General features: G+C 52.5%; 1 protein-coding gene across 1 annotated transcript in view; it reads right to left on the bottom strand.

The window, feature by feature from the left end:
* Positions 1-16269, bottom strand: part of DNHD1 (dynein heavy chain domain 1) — a 355748-nt gene that overhangs the window by 274571 nt on the left and 64908 nt on the right. The window lies entirely within an intron of this gene.

The raw sequence follows: 16269 nt of genomic DNA, 5'->3' as shown, positions 1-16269 counted from the left end.
ATCTGCTGTGTGGCCTGGGTGGGGCTGCAGTTATTGGGGATCTGGACAGATACAGTGATATCTGCTGTGTGGCCTGGGTGGGGCTGCAGTTATTGAGGATCCGGACAGATACAGTGATATCTGCTGTGTGGCCTGGGTGGGGCTGCAGTTATTGAGGATCCGGACAGATACAGTGTTATCTGCGGTGTGGCCTGGGTGGGGCTGCAGTTATTGAGGATCCGGACAGATACAGTGTTATCTGCTGTGTGGCCTGCGTGGGGCTGCAGTTATTGAGGATCCGGACAGATACAGTGATATCTGCTGTGTGGCGTGAGTGGGGCTGCAGTTATTGAGGATCTGGACAGATACAGTGATATCTGCTGTGTGGCCTGGGTGGGGCTGCAGTTATTGAGGATCCGGACAGATATAGTGTTATCTGCTGTGTGGGGCTGCAGCTATTGAGGATCAGGACATGTACAGTGATATCTGCTGTGTGGCCTGGGTGGGGCTGCAGTTATTGAGGATCCGGACAGATATAATGTTATCTGCTGTGTGGCCTGGGTGGGGCTGCAGTTAGTGAGGATCCGGACAGATACAGTGTTATCTGCTGTGTGGCCTGGGTGGGGCTGCAGTTATTGAGGATCCGGACAGATACAGTGTTATCTGCTGTGTGGCCTGGGTGGGGCTGCAGTTATTGAGGATCCGCACAGATACAGTAATATCTGCTGTGTGGCCTGGGTGGGGCTGCAGTTATTGAGGATCCGCACAGATACAGTAATATCTGCTGTGTGGCCTGGGTGGGGCTGCAGTTATTGAGGATCCGGACAGATATAAGGTTATCTGCTGTGTGGCCTGGGTGGGGCTGCAGTTATTGGGGATCCGGACAGATATAATGTTATTTGCTGTGTGGCCTGAGTGGGGCTGCAGTTTTTGAGGATCGACACAGATACAGTGATATCTGCTGTGTGGCGTGAGTGGGGCTGCAGTTATTGAGGATCTGGACAGATACAGTGATATCTGCTGTGTGGCGTGAGTGGGGCTGCAGTTATTGAGGATCTGGACAGATACAGTGATATCTGCTGTGTGGCCTGGGTGGGGCTGCAGTTATTGAGGATCCGGACAGATATAGTGTTATCTGCTGTGTGGGGCTGCAGCTATTGAGGATCAGGACATGTACAGTGATATCTGCAGTGTGGCCTGGGTGGGGATGCAGTTATTGAGGATCCGGACAGATACAGTGTTATCTGCTGTGTGGCCTGGGTGGGGCTGCAGTTATTGAGGATCTGGACAGATATAATGATATCTGCGGTGTGGCCTGGGTGGGGCTGCAGTTATTGGGGATCTGGACAGATACAGTGTTATCTGCTGTGTGGCCTGGGTAAGGCTGCAGTTATTGAGGATCTGGACAGATATAATGATATCTGCTGTGTGGCCTGGGTGGGGTTGCAGTTATTGAGGATCTGGACAGATATAATGATATCTGCTGTGTGGCCTGGGTGGGGCTGCAGTTATTGAGGATCCGGACAGATACAGTGATATCTGCTGTGTGGCGTGAGTGGGGCTGCAGTTATTGAGGATCTGGACAGATACAGTGATATCTGCTGTGTGGCCTGGGTGGGGCTGCAGTTATTGAGGATCCGGACAGATATAGTGTTATCTGCTGTGTGGGGCTGCAGCTATTGAGGATCAGGACATGTACAGTGATATCTGCTGTGTGGCCTGGGTGGGGCTGCAGTTATTGAGGATCCGGACAGATATAATGTTATCTGCTGTGTGGCCTGGGTGGGGCTGCAGTTAGTGAGGATCCGGACAGATACAGTGTTATCTGCTGTGTGGCCTGGGTGGGGCTGCAGTTATTGAGGATCCGGACAGATACAGTGTTATCTGCTGTGTGGCCTGGGTGGGGCTGCAGTTATTGAGGATCCGCACAGATACAGTAATATCTGCTGTGTGGCCTGGGTGGGGCTGCAGTTATTGAGGATCCGCACAGATACAGTAATATCTGCTGTGTGGCCTGGGTGGGGCTGCAGTTATTGAGGATCCGGACAGATATAATGTTATCTGCTGTGTGGCCTGGGTGGGGCTGCAGTTATTGGGGATCCGGACAGATATAATGTTATTTGCTGTGTGGCCTGAGTGGGGCTGCAGTTTTTGAGGATCGACACAGATACAGTGATATCTGCTGTGTGGCGTGAGTGGGGCTGCAGTTATTGAGGATCTGGACAGATACAGTGATATCTGCTGTGTGGCGTGAGTGGGGCTGCAGTTATTGAGGATCTGGACAGATACAGTGATATCTGCTGTGTGGCCTGGGTGGGGCTGCAGTTATTGAGGATCCGGACAGATATAGTGTTATCTGCTGTGTGGGGCTGCAGCTATTGAGGATCAGGACATGTACAGTGATATCTGCAGTGTGGCCTGGGTGGGGATGCAGTTATTGAGGATCCGGACAGATACAGTGTTATCTGCTGTGTGGCCTGGGTGGGGCTGCAGTTATTGAGGATCTGGACAGATATAATGATATCTGCGGTGTGGCCTGGGTGGGGCTGCAGTTATTGGGGATCTGGACAGATACAGTGTTATCTGCTGTGTGGCCTGGGTAAGGCTGCAGTTATTGAGGATCTGGACAGATATAATGATATCTGCTGTGTGGCCTGGGTGGGGCTGCAGTTATTGAGGATCTGGACAGATATAATGATATCTGCTGTGTGGCCTGGGTGGGGCTGCAGTTATTGAGGATCCGGACAGATACAGTGTTATCTGCGGTGTGGCCTGGGTGGGGCTGCAGTTATTGAGGATCCGGACAGATATAATGTTATCTGCTGTGTGGCCTGGGTGGGGCTGCAGTTATTGGGGATCCGGACAGATATAATGTTATTTGCTGTGTGGCCTGAGTGGGGCTGCAGTTTTTGAGGATCGACACAGATACAGTGATATCTGCTGTGTGGCGTGAGTGGGGCTGCAGTTATTGAGGATCTGGACAGATATAATGATATCTGCGGTGTGGCCTGGGTGGGGCTGCAGTTATTGGGGATCTGGACAGATACAGTGTTATCTGCTGTGTGGCCTGGGTAAGGCTGCAGTTATTGAGGATCTGGACAGATATAATGATATCTGCTGTGTGGCCTGGGTGGGGCTGCAGTTATTGAGGATCTGGACAGATATAATGATATCTGCGGTGTGGCCTGGGTGGGGCTGCAGTTATTGAGGATCCGGACAGATACAGTGATATCTGCGGTGTGGCCTGGGTGGGGCTGCAGTTATTGAGGATCCGGACAGATACAGTGTTATCTGCTGTGTGGCCTGGGTGGGGCTGCAGTTATTGAGGATCCGGACAGATACAGTGATATCTGCGGTGTGGCCTGGGTGGGGCTGCAGTTATTGAGGATCCGGACAGATACAGTGTTATCTGCGGTGTGGCCTGGGTGGGGCTGCAGTTATTGAGGTTCTGGACGTCCTGCTGTCCATTGCCGTTAATAGTGACTCCTGCAGAAGTTCTCACTTTCCAGCTTTTGTACAGATTCCTGACTTTGCTCATGGTTTGTTTTTTGGCTTCTCTTCTGACATGTGATTTTATCCCTGCACTGATATGCTGGTTCTGTCCAGGCTACCGGACCATTCTTCTTGTTAGCTCTCAGCACCGACCAGCAGCTATATCTGTAGCCCCAGCCTTGGGTGACTGATAAGGGTGAAGGCCAGGGTAACTCCTGGGACCTGGACAATGGAGTAGCTTGTGACAAACCTGTTTGTGGAAGTCCTCTTTAGTTACACAACCACCACTCGCAAGGAGAAGGCCCAGTAAAGTCTGACCCTGTAGACCTCAAATAAGGAAAGATAAGCGAGGGGACTGGAGGACCTGAAAGCACAATTTGGGGAAAGCAGCATACCAACACCTCTACCTGGTCTGTGCTCAGGGCTAGGGGTGTGAGAAAATTAAAGGCCACCGTAAGAGAGCAGCAACGACTGTGGTGACCGACTGCTGGATCCAGGTCACTAAGAGACAGGGGGTGAAGGGAATTGGAAAGGAAAAAGTCATGGATGAAGGAGAGATTGTTACCTGCTGATCGTGGGTTCCAGGGGGAACAGTTAAAGGAGACAGACGGCATACAAGAAATATTAAAGAAATTCACAGGGTTTCAGAAAGTAACAGGGAAGGAGTTAAATTTACTATTATACATAGGGCCTGGGTTAGGGGAGATACCTCCTGCGACTAAGAAGAATAGAGAGAGCAAGCAGATGGTTAACTGATGTGTGAGTGTCTCTTGTGTTATATAGTGGGAGTCAATGGATCTATATGGTATGAGAATATGTAACGAGCATGAGAGCGGTACATAGGAGAGTAGAGGTGAGAGGGACTGATAAAGATGCCGAATGTGAGCTGTACATGGGGGAGGGGAGGAGAGAGGGACTGATATAGATGGAGAATGTGAGCTGTACATGGGGGAGGGGAGGAGAGAGGGACTGATATAGATGGAGAATGTGAGCTGTACATGGGGGAGGGGAGGACAGAGGGACTGATATGGATGGAGAATGTGAGCTGTACATGGGGGAGGGGAGGAGAGAGGGACTGATATGGATGGAGAATGTGAGCTGTACATGGGGGAGGGGAGGAGAGAGGGACTGATATAGATGGAGAATGTGAGCTGTACATGGGGGAGGGGAGGAGAGAGGGACTGATATAGATGGAGAATGTGAGCTGTACATGGGGGAGGGGAGGACAGAGGGACTGATATAGATGGAGAATGTAAGCTGTACACGGGAGAGGGGAGGAGAGAGGGACTGATATGGATGGAGAATGTGAGCTGTACATGGGGGAGGGGAGGAGAGAGGGACTGATATAGATGGAGAATGTAAGCTGTACACAGGAGAGGGGAGGAGAGAGGGACTGATATGGATGGAGAATGTGAGCTGTACATGGGAGAGGGGAGGAGAGAGGGACTGATATGGATGGAGAATGTAAGCTGTACACAGGAGAGGGGAGGAGAGAGGGACTGATATGGATGGAGAATGTGAGCTGTACATGGGAGAGGGGAGGAGAGAGGGACTGATATAGATGGAGAATGTGAGCTGTACATGGGAGAGGGGAGGAGAGAGGGACTGATATGGATGGAGAATGTGAGCTGTACATGGGGGAGGGGAGAAGAGAGGGACTGATATGGATGGAGAATGTGAGCTGTACATGGAGGAGGGGTGGAGAGATGGACTGATATGGATGGAGAATGTGAGCTGTACATGGGGAGAGGAGGAGAGAGGGACTGATATGGATGGAGAATGTGAGATGTACATGGAGGAGGGGTGGAGAGATGGACTGATATGGATGGAGAATGTGAGCTGTACATGGGGAGAGGAGGAGAGAGGGACTGATATGGATGGAGAATGTGAGCTACATATCAGGGAAGGGAGGAGAGAGGGACTGATATGGATAGAGAATGTGAGCTGTACATGGGGAGGGGAAGAGAGAGGGACTGATATGGATGGAGAATGTGAGCTGTACATGGGGGAGGGGAGGAGAGAGGGACTGATATGGATGGAGAATGTGAGCTGTACATGGGGGAGGGCAGGAGAGAGGGACTGATATGGATGGAGAATGTGAGCTGTACATGGGAGAGGGGAGGAGAGAGGGACTGATATGGATGGAGAATGTGAGCTGGACATGGGGAGGGGAGGAGAGAGGGACTGATATAGATGGAGAATGTGAGCTGTACATGGGGGAGGGGAGGAGAGAGGGACTGATATGGATGGAGAATGTGAGCTGTACATGGGGAGGGGAGGAAAGAGGGACTGATATGGATGGAGAATGTGAGCTGTACATGGGAGAGGGGAGCAGAGAGGGACTGATATAGATGGAGAATGTGAGCTGTACATGGGGGAGGGGAGGAGAGAGGGACTGATATGGATGGAGAATATGAGCTGTATATAGAGGGGAGCAGAGAGGGACTGACAGATGGAGAATGTGAGCTGTACATGGGAGAGGGGAGGAGAGAGGGACTGATATGGATGGAGAATGTGAGCTGTACATGGGGAGGGGAGGAGGGAGGGACTGATATAGATGGAGAATGTGAGCTGTACATGGAGGAGGGGTGGAGAGATGGACTGATATGGATGGAGTATGTGAGCTGTATATGGGGGAGGGGAGGAGAGAGGGACTGATATGGATGGAGAATGTGAGCTGTACATGGGAGAGGGGAGGAGAGAGGGACTGATATAGATGGAGAATGTGAGCTGTACATGGGGAGGGGAGGAGAGAGGGACTGATATAGATGGAGAATGTGAGCTGTACATGGAGGAGGGGAGGAGAGAGGGACTGATATGGATGGAGAATGTGAGCTGGACATGGGAAGGGGAGGAGAGAGGGACTGATATGGATGGAGAATGTGAGCTGTACATGGGGGAGGGGAAGAGAGAGGGACTGATATGGATGGAGAATGTGAGCTGTACATGGGGGAGGGGAGGAGAGAGCGACTGATATGGATGGAGAATGTGAGCTGTACATGGAGGAGGGGTGGAGAGATGGACTGATATGGATGGAGAATGTGAGCTGTACATGGGAGAGGGGAGGAGAGAGGGACTGTTATGGATAGAGAATGTGAGCTGTACATGGGGAGGGGAGCAGAGAGGGACTGAAATGGATGAGAATGTGAGCTGTACATGGGGGAGGGGAGCAGAGATGAACTGAAATGGATGAGAATGTGAGCTGTACATAAGGGAGGGGAGGAGAGAGGGACAGATATAGATGGAGAATGTGAGCTGTACATGGGAGGAGTGTGACGGGGTCCTTCTCCCATATCACACAATCAACAGAGCGAGAGGTGTACAATTCAATAAGCAAACCAAACGGTCCACAGTATAATCCACCACACAGAGGGTAAAATTAGTCCAGAAATATGAATATAATCCAATAAACGATAAATGTCCAGATCTCTGCGGGGAGCCGCAGCTTTTCCCTCAGAGGTTCAATCTTCTTCCTTCTCTCTTCAAGTTCTCAAACAGACTGACTCTACCCCCCAGGTAAGCAGAGTTTACAGTAGGTGGATTCCACGCCCACCTCCCCCCACACCTAGGGACAGAAGCGCTTTGTGAAGCTAGAACCTTGCACTACAGGGGGTGATTACCTACAGACAATACAATCTACACAGAAGCAGTACAAATAATAGACAGTGAACCAAGCTTAAAATAGGAATCTGCACAACATGATATGGATGGAGAATGTGAGCTACATATCAGGGAAGGGAGGAGAGAGGGACTGATATGGATGGAGAATGTGAGCTGTACATGGGGGAGGGGAGGAGGGAGGGACTGATATGGATGGAGAATGTGAGCTGTACATGGAGGAGGGGAGGAGAGAGGGACTGATATGGATGGAGAATGTGAGCTGTACATGGGGGAGGGGAGGAGAGAGGGACTGATATGGATGGAGAATGTGAGCTACATATCAGGGAAGGGAGGAGAGAGGGACTGATATGGATGGAGAATGTGAGCTGTACATGGGGAGGGGAAGAGAGAGGGACTGATATGGATGGAGAATGTGAGCTGTACATGGGGAGGGGAGGAGAGAGGCACTGATATGGATGGAGAATGTGAGCTGTACATGGAGGGGAGGAGAGAGGGACTGATATAGATGGAGAATGTGAGCTGTACATGGGGAGGGGAAGAGAGAGGGACTGATATGCATGGAGAATGTGAGCTGTACATGGGGGAGGGGAGGAGAGAGGGACTGATATGGATGGAGAATGTGAGCTGTACATGGAGGGGAGGAGAGAGGGACTGATATAGATGGAGAATGTGAGCTGTACATGGGGAGGGGAAGAGAGAGGGACTGATATGGATGGAGAATGTGAGCTGTACATGGGGGAGGGGAAGAGAGAGGGACTGATATGGATGGAGAATGTGAGCTGTACATGGGGGAGGGGAGGCGAGAGGGACTGATATGGATGGAGAATGTGAGCTACATATCAGGGAAGGGAGGAGAGAGGGACTGATATGGATGGAGAATGTGAGCTGTACATGGGGAGGGGAAGAGAGAGGGACTGATATGGATGGAGAATGTGAGCTGTACATGGGGGAGGGGAGGAGAGAGGGACTGATATGGATGGAGAATGTGAGCTACATATCAGGGAAGGGAGGAGAGAGGGACTGATATGGATGGAGAATGTGAGCTGTACATGGGAAGGGGAAGAGAGAGGGACTGATATGGATGCAGAATGTGAGCTGTACATGGGGGAGGGGAGGAGAGAGGGACTGATATGGATGGAGAATGTGAGCTGTACATGGGGAGAGGAGGAGAGAGGGACTGATATGGATGGAGAATGTGAGCTGTACATGGGGAGGGGAGGAGAGAGGGACTGATATGGATGGAGAATGTGAGCTGTACATGGGAGAGGGGAGGAGAGAGGGACTGATATGGAAAGAGAATGTGAGCTGTACATGGGGAGGGGAGGAGACAGGATGATATAGATGGAGAATGTGAGCCGTACATGGTAGAGGAGAGGGGCGAGACTGATATGGATGGAGAATGTGAGCTGTACATGGGGGAGGGGAGGAGAGAGGGACTAATATGGAAAGAGAATGTGAGCTGTACATGGGGGAGGGGAGGAGAGAGGGACAGATATGGATGGAGCATGTGAGCTGTACATGGGGAGGGAAGGAGAGAGGGAGTGATATGGATGGAGAATGTGAGCTGTACATGGGGGAGGGGAGGAGAGAGGGAGTGATATGGATGGAGAATGTGAGCTGTACATGGGGGAGAGAAGAGAGAGGGACTGATATGGATGGAGAATGTGAGCTGTACATGGGGGAGGGGAGGAGAGAGGGAGTGATATGGATGGAGAATGTGAGCTGTACATGGGGGAGGGGAGGAGAGAGGGACTGATATGGATGGAGAATGTGAGCTGTACATGGGGGAGGGGGGAGAGAGGGACTGATATGGATGGAGAATGTGAGCTGTACATGGGGGAGGGGGGAGAGAGGGACTGATATGGATGGAGAATGTGAGCTGTACATGGGGGAGGGGAGGAGAGAGGGACTGATATAGAAAGAGAATGTGAGCTGTACATGGGGAGGGGAGGAGAGAGGATGATATAGATGGCGAATGTGAGCCGTACATGGTAGAGGAGAGGGGCGAGACTGATATGGATGGAGAATGTGAGCTGTACATGGGGGAGGGGAGGAGAGAGGGACTAATATGGATGGAGAATGTGAGCTGTACATGGGGGAGGGGGGAGAGAGGGACTGATATGGATGGAGAATGTGAGCTGTACATGGGGGGGAGGGGGGAGAGAGGGACTGATATGGATGGAGAATGTGAGCTGTACATGGGGGAGGGGGGAGAGAGGGACTGATATGGATGGAGAATGTGAGCTGTACATGGGGGAGGGGAGGAGAGAGGGACTGATATGGATGGATAATGTGAGCTGTACATGGGGGGGTGGGGGGAGAGAGGGACTGATATGGATGGAGAATGTGAGCTGTACATGGGGAGGGGAGGAGAGAGGATGATATAGATGGAGAATGTGAGCCGTACATGGTAGAGGAGAGGGGCGAGACTGATATGGATGGAGAATGTGAGCTGTACATGGGGGAGGGGAGGAGAGAGGGACTAATATGGAAAGAGAATGTGAGCTGTACATGGGGGAGCGGAGGAGAGAGGGACAGATATGGATGGAGCATGTGAGCTGTACATGGGGGAGGGGGGAGAGAGGGACTGATATGGATGGAGAATGTGAGCTGTACATGGGGGGGAGGGGGGAGAGAGGGACTGATATGGATGGAGAATGTGAGCTGTACATGGGGGAGGGGGGAGAGAGGGACTTATATGGATGGAGAATGTGAGCTGTACATGGGGGAGGGGAGGAGAGAGGGACTAATATGGAAAGAGAATGTGAGCTGTACATGGGGGAGCGGAGGAGAGAGGGACAGATATGGATGGAGCATGTGAGCTGTACATGGGGGAGGGGGGAGAGAGGGACTGATATGGATGGAGAATGTGAGCTGTACATGGGGGGGAGGGGGGAGAGAGGGACTGATATGGATGGAGAATGTGAGCTGTACATGGGGGAGGGGGGAGAGAGGGACTTATATGGATGGAGAATGTGAGCTGTACATGGGGGAGGGGAGGAGAGAGGGACTGATATGGATGGATAATGTGAGCTGTACATGGGGGGGAGGGGGGAGAGAGGGACTGATATGGATGGAGAATGTGAGCTGTACATGGGGGAGGGGGGAGAGAGGGACTGATATGGATGGAGAATGTGAGCTGTACATGGGGGAGGGGAGGAGAGAGGGACTAATATGGAAAGAGAATGTGAGCTGTACATGGGGGAGCGGAGGAAAGAGGGACAGATATGGATGGAGCATGTGAGCTGTACATGGGGGAGGGGGGAGAGAGGGACTGATATGGATGGAGAATGTGAGCTGTACATGGGGGGGAGGGGGGAGAGAGGGACTGATATGGATGGAGAATGTGAGCTGTACATGGGGGAGGGGGGAGAGAGGGACTTATATGGATGGAGAATGTGAGCTGTACATGGGGGAGGGGAGGAGAGAGGGACTGATATGGATGGATAATGTGAGCTGTACATGGGGGGGAGGGGGGAGAGAGGGACTGATATGGATGGAGAATGTGAGCTGTACATGGGGGAGGGGGGAGAGAGGGACTGATATGGATGGAGAATGTGAGCTGTACATGTGGGAGGGGAGGAGAGAGGGACTAATATGGAAAGAGAATGTGAGCTGTACATGGGGGAGCGGAGGAGAGAGGGACAGATATGGATGGAGCATGTGAGCTGTACATGGGGGAGGGGAGGAGAGAGGGAGTGATATGGATGGAGAATGTGAGCTGTACATGGGGGAGGGGAGGAGAGAGGGACTGATATGGATGGAGAATGTGAGCTGTACATGGGGGAGGGGAGGAGAGAGGTACTGATATGGATGGAGAATGTGAGCTGTACATGGGGGAGGGGAGGAGAGAGGGACTGATATGGATGGAGAATGTGAGCTGTACATGGGGGAGGGGAGAAGAGAGGGAGTGATATGGATGGAGAATGTGAGCTGTACATGGGGAGGGGAGGAGAGAGGGACTGATATGGATGGAGAATGTGAGCTGTACATGGGGAGGGGAGGAGAGAGGGGCTGATATAGATGGAGAATGTGAGCTGTACATGGGGGAGGGGGGAGAGAGGGACTGATATAGATGGAGAATGTGAGCTGTACATGGGGGAGGGGGGAGAGAGGGACTGATATGGATGGAGAATGTGAGCTGTACATGGGGAGGGGAGGAGAGAGGGACTGATATGGATGGAGAATGTGAGCTGTACATGGGGAGGGGAGGAGAGAGGGGCTGATATAGATGGAGAATGTGAGCTGTACATGGGGGAGGGGGGAGAGAGGGACTGATATGGATGGAGAATGTGAGCTGTACATGGGGAGGGGAGGAGAGAGGGACTGATATGGATGGAGAATGTGAGCTTTACATGGGGGAGGGGGGAGAGAGGGACTGATATAGATGGAGAATGTGAGCTGTACATGGGGAGGGGAGGAGAGAGGGACTGATATGGATGGAGAATGTGAGCTTTACATGGGGGAGGGGAGGAGAGAGGGACTGATATGGATGGAGAATGTGAGCTGTACATGGGGAGGGGAGGAGAGAGGGACTGATATGGATGGAGAATGTGAGCTGTACATGGGGAGGGGAGGAGAGAGGGACTGATATGGATGGAGAATGTGAGCTGTACATGGGGGAGGGAGGAGAGAGGGACTGATATGGATGGAGAATGTGAGCTGTACATGGGGAGGGGAGGAGAGAGGGACTGATATGGATGGAGAATGTGAGCTGTACATGGAGGAGGTGAGGAGAGAGGGACTGATATAGATGGAGAATGTGAGCTGTACATGGGGGAGAAGAGGAGAGAGGGACTGATATGGATGGAGAATGTGAGCTGTACATGGGGAGGGGAGGAGAGAGGGACTGATATGGATGGAGAATGTGAGCTGTACATGGGGGAGGGGAGGAGAGAGGGACTGATATGGATGGAGAATGTGAGCTGTACATGGGGGAGGGGAGGAGAGAGGTACTGATATGGATGGAGAATGTGAGCTGTACATGGGGGAGGGGGGAGAGAGGGACTGATATGGAAAGAGAATGTGAGCTGTACATGGGGAGGGGAGGAGAGAGGGACTGATATGGATGGAGAATGTGAGCTGTACATGGGGGAGGGGGGAGAGAGGGACTGATATGGATGGAGAATGTGAGCTGTACATGGGGGAGGGGGGAGAGAGGGACTGATATGGAAAGAGAATGTGAGCTGTACATGTGGAGGGGAGGAGAGAGGGACTGATATGGATGGAGAATGTGAGCTATACATGGGGAGGGGAGGAGAGAGGGACTGATATGGATGGAGAATGTGAGCTGTACATGGGGAGGGGAGGAGAGAGGGACTGATATGGATGGAGAATGTGAGCTATACATGGGGAGGGGAGGAGAGAGAGACTGATATGGATGGAGAATGTGAGCTGTACATGGGGGAGGGGGGAGAGAGGGACTGATATGGATGGAGAATGTGAGCTGTACATGGGGAGGGGAGGAGAGAGAGACTGATATGGATGGAGAATGTGAGCTGTACATGGGGAGGGGAGGAGAGAGGGACTGATATGGATGGAGAATGTGAGCTGTACATGGGGGAGGGGGGAGAGAGGGACTGATATGGATGGAGAATGTGAGCTGTACATGGGGAGGGGAGGAGAGAGAGACTGATATGGATGGAGAATGTGAGCTGTACATGGGGAGGGGAGGAGAGAGGGACTGATATGGATGGAGAATGTGAGCTGTACATGGGGAGGGGAGGAGAGAGAGACTGATATAGATGGAGAATGTGAGCTGTACATGGGGGAGGGGAGGAGAGAGGGACTGATATGGATGGAGAATGTGAGCTGTACATGGGGGAGGGGAGGAGAGAGGGACTGATATAGATGGAGAATGTGAGCTGTACATGGGGGAGGGGAGGAGAGAGGGACTGATATAGATGGAGAATGTGAGCTGTACATGGGGGAGGGGAGGAGAGAGGGACTGATATAGATGGAGAATGTGAGCTGTACATGGGGAGGGGAGGAGAGAGGGACTGATATGGATGGAGAATGTGAGCTGTACATGGGGAGGGGGGAGAGAGGGACTGATATGGATGGAGAATGTGAGCTGTACATGGGAGAGGGGAGGAGAGAGGGACTGATATGGATGGAGAATGTGAGCTGTACATGGGGGAGGAGAGGAGAGAAGGACTGATATGGATGGAGAATGTGAGCTGTACATGGGGAGGGGAGGAGAGAGAGACTGATATAGATGGAGAATGTGAGCTGTACATGGGGGAGGGGAGGAGAGAGGGACTGATATGGATGGAGAATGTGAGCTGTACATGGGGGAGGGGAGGAGAGAGGGACTGATATGGATGGAGAATGTGAGCTGTACATGGGGAGGGGAGGAGAGAGAGACTGATATGGATGGAGAATGTGAGCTGTACATGGGGGAGAAGAGGAGAGAGGGACTGATATGGATGGAGAATGTGAGCTGTACATGGGGGAGGGGAGGAGAGAGGGACTGATATGGATGGAGAATGTGAGCTGTACATGGGGGAGGGGGGAGAGAGGGACTGATATGGATGGAGAATGTGAGCTGTACATGGGGGAGGGGAGGAGAGAGGGACTAATATGGATGGAGAATGTGAGCTGTACATGGGGGAGGGGGGAGAGAGGGACTGATATGGATGGAGAATGTGAGCTGTACATGGGGGGGAGGGGGGAGAGAGGGACTGATATGGATGGAGAATGTGAGCTGTACATGGGGGAGGGGGGAGAGAGGGACTGATATGGATGGAGAATGTGAGCTGTACATGGGGGAGGGGAGGAGAGAGGGACTGATATGGATGGATAATGTGAGCTGTACATGGGGGGGTGGGGGGAGAGAGGGACTGATATGGATGGAGAATGTGAGCTGTACATGGGGAGGGGAGGAGAGAGGATGATATAGATGGAGAATGTGAGCCGTACATGGTAGAGGAGAGGGGCGAGACTGATATGGATGGAGAATGTGAGCTGTACATGGGGGAGGGGAGGAGAGAGGGACTAATATGGAAAGAGAATGTGAGCTGTACATGGGGGAGCGGAGGAGAGAGGGACAGATATGGATGGAGCATGTGAGCTGTACATGGGGGAGGGGGGAGAGAGGGACTGATATGGATGGAGAATGTGAGCTGTACATGGGGGGGAGGGGGGAGAGAGGGACTGATATGGATGGAGAATGTGAGCTGTACATGGGGGAGGAGGGAGAGAGGGACTTATATGGATGGAGAATGTGAGCTGTACATGGGGGAGGGGAGGAGAGAGGGACTGATATGGATGGATAATGTGAGCTGTACATGGGGGGGAGGGGGGAGAGAGGGACTGATATGGATGGAGAATGTGAGCTGTACATGGGGGAGGGGGGAGAGAGGGACTGATATGGATGGAGAATGTGAGCTGTACATGGGGGAGGGGAGGAGAGAGGGACTAATATGGAAAGAGAATGTGAGCTGTACATGGGGGAGCGGAGGAGAGAGGGACAGATATGGATGGAGCATGTGAGCTGTACATGGGGGAGGGGAGGAGAGAGGGAGTGATATGGATGGAGAATGTGAGCTGTACATGGGGGAGGGGAGGAGAGAGGGACTGATATGGATGGAGAATGTGAGCTGTACATGGGGGAGGGGAGGAGAGAGGTACTGATATGGATGGAGAATGTGAGCTGTACATGGGGGAGGGGAGGAGAGAGGGACTGATATGGATGGAGAATGTGAGCTGTACATGGGGGAGGGGAGAAGAGAGGGAGTGATATGGATGGAGAATGTGAGCTGTACATGGGGAGGGGAGGAGAGAGGGACTGATATGGATGGAGAATGTGAGCTGTACATGGGGAGGGGAGGAGAGAGGGGCTGATATAGATGGAGAATGTGAGCTGTACATGGGGGAGGGGGGAGAGAGGGACTGATATAGATGGAGAATGTGAGCTGTACATGGGGGAGGGGGGAGAGAGGGACTGATATGGATGGAGAATGTGAGCTGTACATGGGGAGGGGAGGAGAGAGGGACTGATATGGATGGAGAATGTGAGCTTTACATGGGGGAGGGGGGAGAGAGGGACTGATATAGATGGAGAATGTGAGCTGTACATGGGGGAGGGGAGGAGAGAGGGACTGATATAGATAGAGAATGTGAGCTGTACATGGGGGAGGGGAGGAGAGAGGGACTGATATGGATGGAGAATGTGAGCTGTACATGGGGAGGGGAGGAGAGAGGGACTGATATGGATGGAGAATGTGAGCTGTACATGGGGAGGGGAGGAGAGAGGGACTGATATGGATGGAGAATGTGAGCTGTACATGGGGGAGGGAGGAGAGAGGGACTGATATGGATGGAGAATGTGAGCTGTACATGGGGAGGGGAGGAGAGAGGGACTGATATGGATGGAGAATGTGAGCTGTACATGGAGGAGGTGAGGAGAGAGGGACTGATATAGATGGAGAATGTGAGCTGTACATGGGGGAGAATAGGAGAGAGGGACTGATATGGATGGAGAATGTGAGCTGTACATGGGGAGGGGAGGAGAGAGGGACTGATATGGATGGAGAATGTGAGCTGTACATGGGGGAGGGGGGAGGGAGGGACTGATATGGATGGAGAATGTGAGCTGTACATGGGGGAGGGGGGAGAGAGGGACTGATATGGATGGAGAATGTGAGCTGTACATGGGGGAGGGGAGGAGAGAGGGACTGATATGGATGGAGAATGTGAGTTTTACATGGGGGAGGGGAGGAGAGAGGTACTGATATGGATGGAGAATGTGAGCTGTACATGGGGGAGGGGGGAGAGAGGGACTGATATGGAAAGAGAATGTGAGCTGTACATGGGGAGGGGAGGAGAGAGGGACTGATATGGATGGAGAATGTGAGCTGTACATGGGGGAGGGGGGAGAGAGGGACTGATATGGATGGAGAATGTGAGCTGTACATGGGGGAGGGGGGAGAGAGGGACTGATATGGAAAGAGAATGTGAGCTGTACATGGGGAGGGGAGGAGAGAGGGACTGATATGGATGGAGAATGTGAGCTATACATGGGGAGGGGAGGAGAGAGGGACTGATATGGATGGAGAATGTGAGCTGTACATGGGGAGGGGAGGAGAGAGGGACTGATATGGATGGAGAATGTGAGCTATACATGGGGAGGGGAGGAGAGAGAGACTGATATGGATGGAGAATGTGAGCTGTACA

The sequence above is a fragment of the Anomaloglossus baeobatrachus genome, chromosome 2, assembly GCF_048569485.1.
Source record: "Anomaloglossus baeobatrachus isolate aAnoBae1 chromosome 2, aAnoBae1.hap1, whole genome shotgun sequence".
NCBI lineage: Eukaryota > Metazoa > Chordata > Amphibia > Anura > Aromobatidae > Anomaloglossus > Anomaloglossus baeobatrachus.
This window is presented reverse-complemented; position numbering and strand designations above follow the sequence as displayed.